Source organism: Dromaius novaehollandiae, chromosome 2 (genome assembly GCF_036370855.1).
Source record: "Dromaius novaehollandiae isolate bDroNov1 chromosome 2, bDroNov1.hap1, whole genome shotgun sequence".
Classification (NCBI taxonomy): Eukaryota; Metazoa; Chordata; class Aves; order Casuariiformes; family Dromaiidae; genus Dromaius; species Dromaius novaehollandiae.
In genome coordinates, this window is record NC_088099.1 from 78613124 (window position 1) to 78622629 (window position 9506).

The 9506-nt window shown below is 43.4% G+C and overlaps 1 protein-coding gene across 1 annotated transcript in view; it reads right to left on the reverse strand.

The window, feature by feature from the left end:
• TPPP (tubulin polymerization promoting protein) overlaps nucleotides 1–8969 on the reverse strand; it is a 67798-nt gene extending 58829 nt beyond the window's left edge. Inside the window, exon 1 of the mRNA XM_064506812.1 lies at nucleotides 8854–8969. The gene's annotated coding sequence lies outside the window, so the exon portion shown is untranslated. The remainder of the gene's footprint in view (nucleotides 1–8853) is intronic.
• Nucleotides 8970–9506: the final 537 nt, after the last annotated feature.

Genomic DNA, 9506 nt, shown 5'->3' on the forward strand with positions numbered 1-9506 from the left:
AAGTAAATGCTTAAAAAGCTAGTAACATATTAAGCCTGCAGATTCTTCTGTCTTGTTTATATGTTCAGCACAAGTTCTGGCCAACAAACTGAAATGCTAAATTAAAAATTAAAATGACAGGAATTTACTAACTGTATCCTGACAGTTATATATGCACTTGTAAAATAATAAGAAAAGTACAGAATCAGATGGAATAGTTAAAACTCATTAAAAAGCTAAAAACTTCACCATTCCATTACCTTTCACCCTGTCTGCACTCTGAGCAACTAAAATATTTTTTGCTGAATGTCTCCCAGCACTGAAATTCTAAAATAATAAGCACCTCCCGGGTAAACTGGAAACTAGTACAAGCATTACATCACATACAGATGTAGACGTTTGTTTGTTTGTTTGTTTTTAATTAAACCAAAACAGTGTCTAGACCAATCTAAACTTTCTGATTTAAATGGCTACACACATTCTTTTGCTACCAGAACAGGTCATGAGATAATGTACAAAGAAAATAAAAACACTGCTGACACAAGCTATGCAAAAGAAATTACATTAAAAATCAGATTGTAAGACCTATAAACTACTTCTGTCCTGTGGAAAGCATGACTCCAAAAGCAGAAGTCTCTTCAAAACGTACACCGTCTCAAATCCACAGGAGCTGGAAACTAAAAACAAAGTCTCCAGGCTAACCTAACTGGGTAGACAAAGGAAGAGAGCAAGCATCTGCAAAAAGTCTGGTTTTTAATATCCATATAGGATTTTAAAAACCAAAGTTAAGTCCATAAGCAAATAAGAGGACAAGAGAAAGTAAAGGTCTGCTATAGTAAGTGGTCCTATCAGTTAGCAATCTTATTGCACATTGAATAAACCTTCTAAGAGATTTTCAGGGGAAGCCTCTTCTTGCTTGCAGCAATCCAGTCTAGAAGCCATGCTCAGCGTCAATACACTCGAAAGGTAAGGCAATTGTATAGTTCACTAACTATAAGCAAGAAAACCTCCATGCCACTGCAAACATCTGAAACATATTTTTTCAAAAGCATCTAGTAATTTCAAATAATCAGATGAAACACTTGAAAGGATTCTGATTTTCTGAACCAAATGTAATTTTTAAATCAGCTACATTTTCTCTGCCTGTACTACTGTCTTATACTGTTTGCAGTATGATAGCTACATCTATTTAAAAGCTTTTTTACTTGCTTTCAGTTGCTGCATTTTCCCATGCACACTTCCCACAAATCAAGATACCTACCCCTTAAATTAGATGTCTAAGCAGGCAACATGAATTTCCCCATAACAAGAGATCAAGCTCATACAACTCTCTAAATGCCTTAGCCCAGCCCCCAAATTTCACATACCATAAAATTTCTGCAACTATTAAAAAACCTGTGTTTTCCAATTTGCTAGTACATCATAGACAAATATAGAACTAAGAAAATTAAAAGCTTAAACTTGGTACAGGAAAAAAGCTTAAAGGAACACATTTGGCCTTGAGAAAGAAAGTTCCCTTCTAAAATTAGTTCTCTCAGCCATCAATAGACCAACTTCACACGAGCATGTTGTGAGGAGTTGGGGGGGGGGGGGGGGCGGGGCAGAACCCTGCAGAGAATGCTTCAGTTTTGACTGGTGAAATCTGATATGCAAAACGGTCATTTCAAAGAAACCCTCACTACCTAAAGCAGAAGTTAAAGGCTAGATTCACTAAGGTTCTGCTCTTCCCCTGCAGCTGGCAAAGATTGTCACAGATGCTCCTTGTTTTGCTGGACCATAGTTACAGTTTGTCTGTTAAAGATCCCGGTAATGGGATGGACTAGATGATCTGCAGAGATTCCTTCCATCCTCAGCCATTCTGTGATTCCGCGAAGAAGTGTGAACAGATCTAAGAGCTCAGGAAGCTCTGTCCCAACTAACCAGAGTTCCAGAAATCCCAGGTCAGGTAACTGGAAGATGTTATGTACTGCTGTGCATAGTCTGTACTGATAATACTCCTTTATTCATATCATAAACCAACAGTTCTTGTCCCTTCTCTCACTCTGCAATAGGTGAATACTACAGCAGATTATACAGAGAGAGAGAGAGAGAGAGAGAGAGAGAGAGAGAGAGAGAGAAAGCTAGGGACTGATCTGACAGAAATCATGAGTAACTCATGCTAAAACTAGACTGAGAGTGCATATCTCTGTTCTTAGGCGCACATCCACACCACTAGAAAAAGTTTCCTCATATCGTGGAACTTCTTTTCAGCCAGAGACTGCAATACTTACTCATCTGCAGATGAAGAGCTGGGTGGAAAACTCCCCTATATTAAGCCATGCACTAATCTAGAGTCCTTCAAAAATCAGGGGACTAGCAGAGCAGCTGTTGCTTTTATGAATTCTGGTTTGCCAGTTCTCAATAGCTGTATCAACACAAGCATAAATAGGCCAGAGCCTCAGTACTGACCAACAGTCAGCTCTATAAAAGGATTTACCTCAGTTTACATTCTTTCACTTTATCCACATATTCTCCAGGTGGCAATATGTTGTGGGAATGGCTTTGTTTTAGATTTGGAGGAACTGCTCTTGGAAAAGATTCATCCCTCTCAGTACCAATGAGGAAGACCTGAAGACTTTGTAAAACCCAGAGTTTCTTTGCTAACAGTTTCAGCAGCTTACACACCCTAAAATATCCATGGAGCCTACCGGGTCTTCAGAATTTACTGCAGTTTCTGCCCTGTCCAGGCCATGACTTTATGGAGTGCCTAGAAGACCAATGCTCGTAATACAAGTTCATTGACTCTATGGATGCAAATAGTGTCACTAACTGGCAAGGTATTAGCTTAGCTTATGATCTCCAGACCAAACAATGCTTTTCTAAAAACTAACAGGGAACTCTCTCAAAAATCAGGGTGCCTAGGATTTTGGGGTGTGTTATGTACTTTCTCATCTGTTTTGTCTAGCTAGCCTCTAGCTTGCTGGAAACATGCTGCCCTAGCATAAGTTGAATTGCTTTCACTTGCAGCATGTGTTACAAAACCAGTTTTTAATGGAAGCCCTGTTGCATTATTAACTGCCACAGAAACAAGTAAGAGTGTATCCTTGGACAGCACAAAGGACTAGAATAAATCAACCTATCTATTCTGCTAGCACTAAAATAGAAACTTAAAGCCTCAGACATATTCCAATTAATATAAAAGGTGGCAAATTTTAAATCCAGGTGTTCTTTAGAATATTTACAGTTGGCTAAGATGATGTCATAAGTCCTGTGAACTAAGCAAAACCTTCAGTTCAAATTTTTTAAAGAGGGAAAGATATTTTAAAAACAAGTGGAAAAACATAAAAGCATCAAGCAGACTCTATTCAGGAGACTGCTGAGATTGACAAAATTAAGGAAAATATTCAGTAGCACAATGGCAGAGTTGCAATGCAATAGTGGTGTTATTAACATCTACTTCTTCCTACAATGCTGGCTTTTGCATAAGTCAGCCTTATTTCTCACCTGCAACACCTAGGTCCACTGCAACTTCCAAAACTGCTCCACTGGTTCCCAAAGCCACATTAACGCTGAGCATCATGGTCACCCTCGAGCAGCTTATCCTGGACACCATTTCCGAGCACACGAAGGATAAGAAAGTGATCGGGAGTAGTCAGCATGAATTCACAAAGGGGAAATCAGGCTTAACCAACCTGAGAGCCTTCTCTGATGGAATGACTGGCTGGGGACATGAGGGGAGAACAGTGGATGCTGTCTACCTTGACTTCAGGAAGGCTTTTGACCTTTGCTAGTCCTGAAGCCAAGAATCACCATGCAGCTCTTCAGACTCTGTAACAGGTATTCAGAGCAAAAAAAAACTCCCTAGTTCATTCCCCAAATTTCATCTGACTGATCCTCCTTGCATCTTCATCTTCCAAAGGGAGGAAAATGTAAGAGATTGACACAGATCTGCAAAAGCACATTTATTTAGTTGGACAAGAAAAAGAGCATTCTACATTCAGTCAGAGGGTATGCTCATGTCTAAGATTTGAGTGAATGTTCAAGAAATCAGCAGCCAGAAATCTGCTGATTTTGTCAAGAATCAGAAAATACAGTAGGGGGAGAGGAGAGAGATGGCTGATCCCTGGCAATGCAATTAGCAGAGCCAGAAATCTGAAATAAATCTGTAATTACTATAAAAATTCAAAGCGCTGTTGATTGCTAACATTAATAATTCTACTTCCATTTTAACCTCAGAGTAAGATTGCTATTTCTGCTTGATTCTCCTATCATAAATGCATCAGCCTCTACCACCCCACACCTACATTCTCAGCTCCTGGGCCTGGCCCAGCTACAAGCATTCAGATTTCTTAGATGGTCTTAAACCTGAAAGGTCATTTACCTTTAAAAAAAACAGGTAAATCACAAAGATTTCTGCCCACAGGCACACAGCATAGTGGTTTTATGTTAACTGTTACCTCTTTTTACCTTCCATTCTCCCTCTAATCCTTCCCTCCCACCAAGTGTTGGTAAGGATGCAGTTGCTTAAGGTTCACTTTTTAATCAGAATCTGTTTCTGCATACTTGATGAAACCATTTCCAGCACACCAGAAACAGGTACCATCCAATATGTCTTAAGACCTCCCATCCAAACCAAGCAGAAACCAAGGTGACAACTTTTCAAAGAGTATGAGAGGTACTATTTTTGTATAAGCAAACTAGATTCATAAACATTAGCAAACTGCAAAAGGCATTAGATTTTGTCAAATGTATCTGTTTTATTTTAGTATTTGATCTATGTTTTAGATCAAATTTTTTAAAATGTTAAAGAATCAGAGTTAAAGGGAACTCTCATTTATTTTCTGTATGTAATTATTTATGCCAAATAACAACAGCAGAGACAAAGCACAGCAGATGGAATCTTTTTCCCACATTTTTGCATAAACATTCAAGCTGAGGAATGGAATAAACAGCTGGAGAAATGCAACTTCCTCCTAATAAGATGTAATGCTTTAGACAACGCTCGTAAAGCTTCCCTTAACCTTCCTGCACAGCTATCAGTAGGAATCAGAGTTAAGGCGCTCCTTTTCTGAGTTCTGCTCTGGGCACATTTCTCCATGTGTGTTTTTCAAGTGAATGAGAACCACGCATCCTCCCCAGTACATAACACAGAAGGAAAAAGAGCAGTGGACACTGCAGATCAAGCAAAGCTGTCAAAATTCTATCTAAATCTACTTATCTGTATTTATTTATACAAAATTAAATCCTTTCACAGGCCTTTTGAGGAATTGCATGGCTAAAGCCTTTAGAGTTCTCTTAACAATACGCTTGTATCTAGCACTATGGACAGGGCAAGGCTGCCCAGATTATAGAGCTGCATTAAGGCTTTCACCTGGATACACCCACAGTTACAATAAAGCTGATTACTCAAGTCACCCAATGTCTTTCTTCAGCAAAACAGTATTTCAGACTCTGATGAAGTTATATACATCATTAAAGGAACAATCTTGGAAAAGACATTATCAAGCACAGATTATTTTGACTATTGACAAGCAGCTCCTACCTTTCTATCATAAAAACTGTTGCTATTCACCTATGTAGTCAACGCTACAAGATCACTGACCCACAAAAACTGTTTATTTTTTTAGTAAATTAGACTCCTCCTCTCCAAAAGACTACTTCATAAAAATCACCTCTTTATATATGCAGAATTGAAGCACTTATACACACATGCACAGACCATTAAGAGCAACAGTTCCATCAGAATATATTTTTAAAAACATGCTTTCACCCACCAACACTTACAAACAAACAAAAATTCTTCCTCCACCTGATTAACTAGCTCTACAATATGTTGTAATACCACCACATCCCTTACATAAGGTTTCAACTACAATGACAGCAGCATCAACATATGCATCCATCTGAACTTACGTACTGGTGAACTCTGTCCTGTGTTCCCCCTGCCCCCAATCATGTAGCCCTATACCATTTGAGGATCCCACTTACTAGGTATTTATTCCCAGCTCTGTTCTGCTCTGCTGGACTACCATCTTTGTCAGACAAAGAAATAAGCAGGTCCCAAAGATTATGCTGTTCCACACACTGGCAAGGATACAAGCCAGCATCCAGAACAGTCCTCAAAGAAGAAAGTGAATATGGCATTTTTGAAAAGGAAGAAAAAGAAATTCACACCAATTAAAACAAAACACAAGAGAAGCCTCAACTGCTTAGACAAAGTATTTTCTCATGGCCCATGAAGAAAAGACTGGGCAATCAGATGTACAGTAGGGGGATCTCCTCAAACACAGGTAAGACAGGGAGCCTTTGCATAACACCTGCAAGTAAACATATCAAGAGAACCAAGCTGATGCCACTGACAGAGAGAAAATTTGATCAGAGAAAAACTGAGCTTACAGACACTACAGGGACTGAAAGCACCCTGAGACTTTATACTCACAGCTGACCACAGCTCCTAGACACTAATGCAATACAAATGATGAGCAAAATGTCTCCTTTTAACCAGCTGGCAGAAGCACCTAACAGCATTTATGCCCAGGCACAGCACATAGCACAAGACTGAACTGAGGGGAGAGCGAGTAAAGACCTAAGTCCAAAGAGAACTTCCACTGCTGAGAAGGGAAATACAAGAATATAACGGTACTAATGCTTAACCACAGCTGGCGCTACAGTTCAATGGTGCTATAGTCCCCACTATAGTTCTATTAAAACAAATGTTAAATGCAAGCAGCTGAGAACTGGAAATTCACAACAAGCACAATGGATCTTAGTTACTTCTTTAACATGGAATAGCCATACCAGTATGACAGAGAAACACTGGGGATAAGAATTATATACCTGCAATTAATTTTCATTAGGCTCCAAAAAAATGACTTTGGAGAGAAAAAATACCTCTGTAACTGCTTGCTGAAAATCTAAGAGTTCATTTCACTCATATAAGGGCAGCAAGCAGCAGGCCTGCACTAATAAAAAGGACAATACATTAACAAGCGACTACCCCACAGGAAAGAGTGTTCCTGCTATTTCTTCAATGCAGTGAAACAGGCTTGCAGATACAGTCACGTCCTCACACCGAAGACTTATATAATCCAATCATGCAATGAAACAAACATATTTGATGGATTATTTTAACTTGTATCTTAGCTTATTATCTAAGAGCAAGTTATCAAGTTGAAACATTAAATGGTTCATCCTCTAACGCACTGCTAGATACGATATTAAGTACAATTGGCTGTCTCTACATGCACTCAGAATAAATTTATATTAGCATAAATAAACAAAACTGCTGGCCTCCCTCCTTCCTTCTTAAAAGAACCTTCTTTTCTACTTACGCTCAAGCTTCAAGTAAAACAATTTCTATCAAACAGCTGCCTACATAGAGAATAAGTGGAATAGATCTATCATTAAAAAAAAAAAAAAAAGTTATTTTTCAGCACAGTCAATCCACAGTTTAAATCAGGCACAGAAACAACTAACTGCCAGATGCATATTTTCATTTATAAAAACCTCTTCTCACATTTGCAAGGGTCACGTGTAATCACCGCAGGAGATTCCTATGTGAACTTTATCTTCAATTTGATCCTTGCAAGGCATGCTGTCCAAGTATTACACCGTGTTATGATTTAACACTGGACATACTCTTCAGTGGTTACAAACAACAGACTATTTGCAGGCATATGGCTGTTATGCAGAGAGGCACAAAAGCATTCAGTACAGCTTTCTGGTTTTGGGGGGTGAGGGGAGAGGTTGTATGGGGGAAGGATCTGTAAAAATCTTAATTAACAATCTTAATCTTTTCTTAATAAATAAAAGGTTATGCAAGCCCCTGACAAATCATTAAGAATTTCCTCCACAATCCTGCCCATGTAGACCCTGCAAAACATCAACAGGAAAATTGCTTTGTGAGCCGGCAATCAACTGCAAGATTCAAAACCGTCAATGTTTAAGACACACATGTTCCACATGTGTATTCAGCATCACGCAGCACATCCCCAGCTTGCTTGTGGAAGAATCTCAGCCAGGTACAATAGCTTTTACCCAAGATTGAAGAAATATTTACAAGTACTGCTGATGTGCCGTTTTTTTGTTTTTTGGGTTTTTTTAATTTGTTCTCAAACCAGGCAGATGGGGTTGGGGAGGCCAGATTAATCCACAGGATTTTATCTTCTGTCTTCCAACCTAGAACACGGTGCGTGGCTTTATACCTGCAGAGCTCACACTGCAGTCCCTAAACCGTCTCCCACACCAGATGCTGGCTTGCAGGGAGGACGCCATGCAGGGGCAGTTCGGGGTGGCAAAGCCCTTTGGACTAACACTTGGAGGGTTCAAAAGATAAATAAAATAAATAAATAAAAAGCAAATCATCTCTACCCATCGATCCCCCTGAAAGGGGACCGCTGGCTCTGCACCAGCGCACAGAAGGGGAGCGGTGGGGGCGGTTTGGGCGGCGGCCGCGCGGGTGCGGCCGAGCCGGGCCGGGCCGCGCCCCGAGCCTCCCTCCTGCCCGACCCGAGAGTCGCGGGAGTAGCAGAGGCGCCTCTGGGGACGCGTATGGGGGGAGGGCGACAGGCAGGCGTCGAGCCCGCAGAAAGCAGCGGCTGCCACCCGCCGCCCCCCGCGGGCATTATATAACGGGCGCGCCGCGTTTGCCTCCGAGGCGGCGAGAGGCCGCCAGGGCGCACCGCTGCGCGCAGGTGGCGGCAGCGCCTCCAGCACGCCCGCCGCCTCCCTCCCCTGGCGCCTCAATTAGCTGCGGGGGCATTAATTAGCCACCCCTCAAAAAAAGAGAGGGGGAAAGAAGCATCTCTCCCCCGCCAAAAAAAAGCAACAACCCCGAGAGAGGGGCTCAGCGCGCCTCCCCCTGCCTCACCCGCCCGGCGAGAAGCGCCCACTTACCCGCGGCTCTCCGCGGGGCGGCGGCTCCTACAACCCGACCTGCGCCTGTCCCGGGCTGCGGCGCTACTGCCAGCCGCTGTCAGCCCGGCACGCTGCAACACAGCATAGCCCGGTGCGGCGCGGAGGCCCCGCCAGCGCCCGCCCCCCGTGCCGCCATTGGCCGCCGCCCGCCCTCCCCCGGTCGCTGCCCGCCTCCATAGGCCGCCCGGCCCGCCCGGCAGCCTCCGTGCCCGCCTCCCGCGGCGGGGAACCTGGGGGGTCGAGCGAGCGAGGGCGCGCGCGCGCGCCGCCGCTTTTGCTGCCTTACATGGCTGGCTGCGGCGAGCCGACACGCTCCCTGCCCCGGGGCAGGTACCGCGCACAGGTGGGGGCGAAGCGTGGAGCCGCCCTGCCCAGCAGCCGGCCCTCCGACACCGAAGCCATTGAAACAAAATAATTTTTAAAAAAGGACTTGCCTGCGTGGGGCGGTAGAAGCGCCGCAACCCCCCCGTCCCCGCCCGCCTAGGGCTGCGCTTAGGATGCGGGCAGCGGAGGCGCGCCGCCGCCGGCCTCGCCCGGAGCCCTCCGACTGCGCTGTTCGTGCCCTCAAACCGGGTCAGGAGCCGGCGGGCATCGCAGGGGCTGCCCGGCATCCTCGCGGTCGCGTTTGCTGC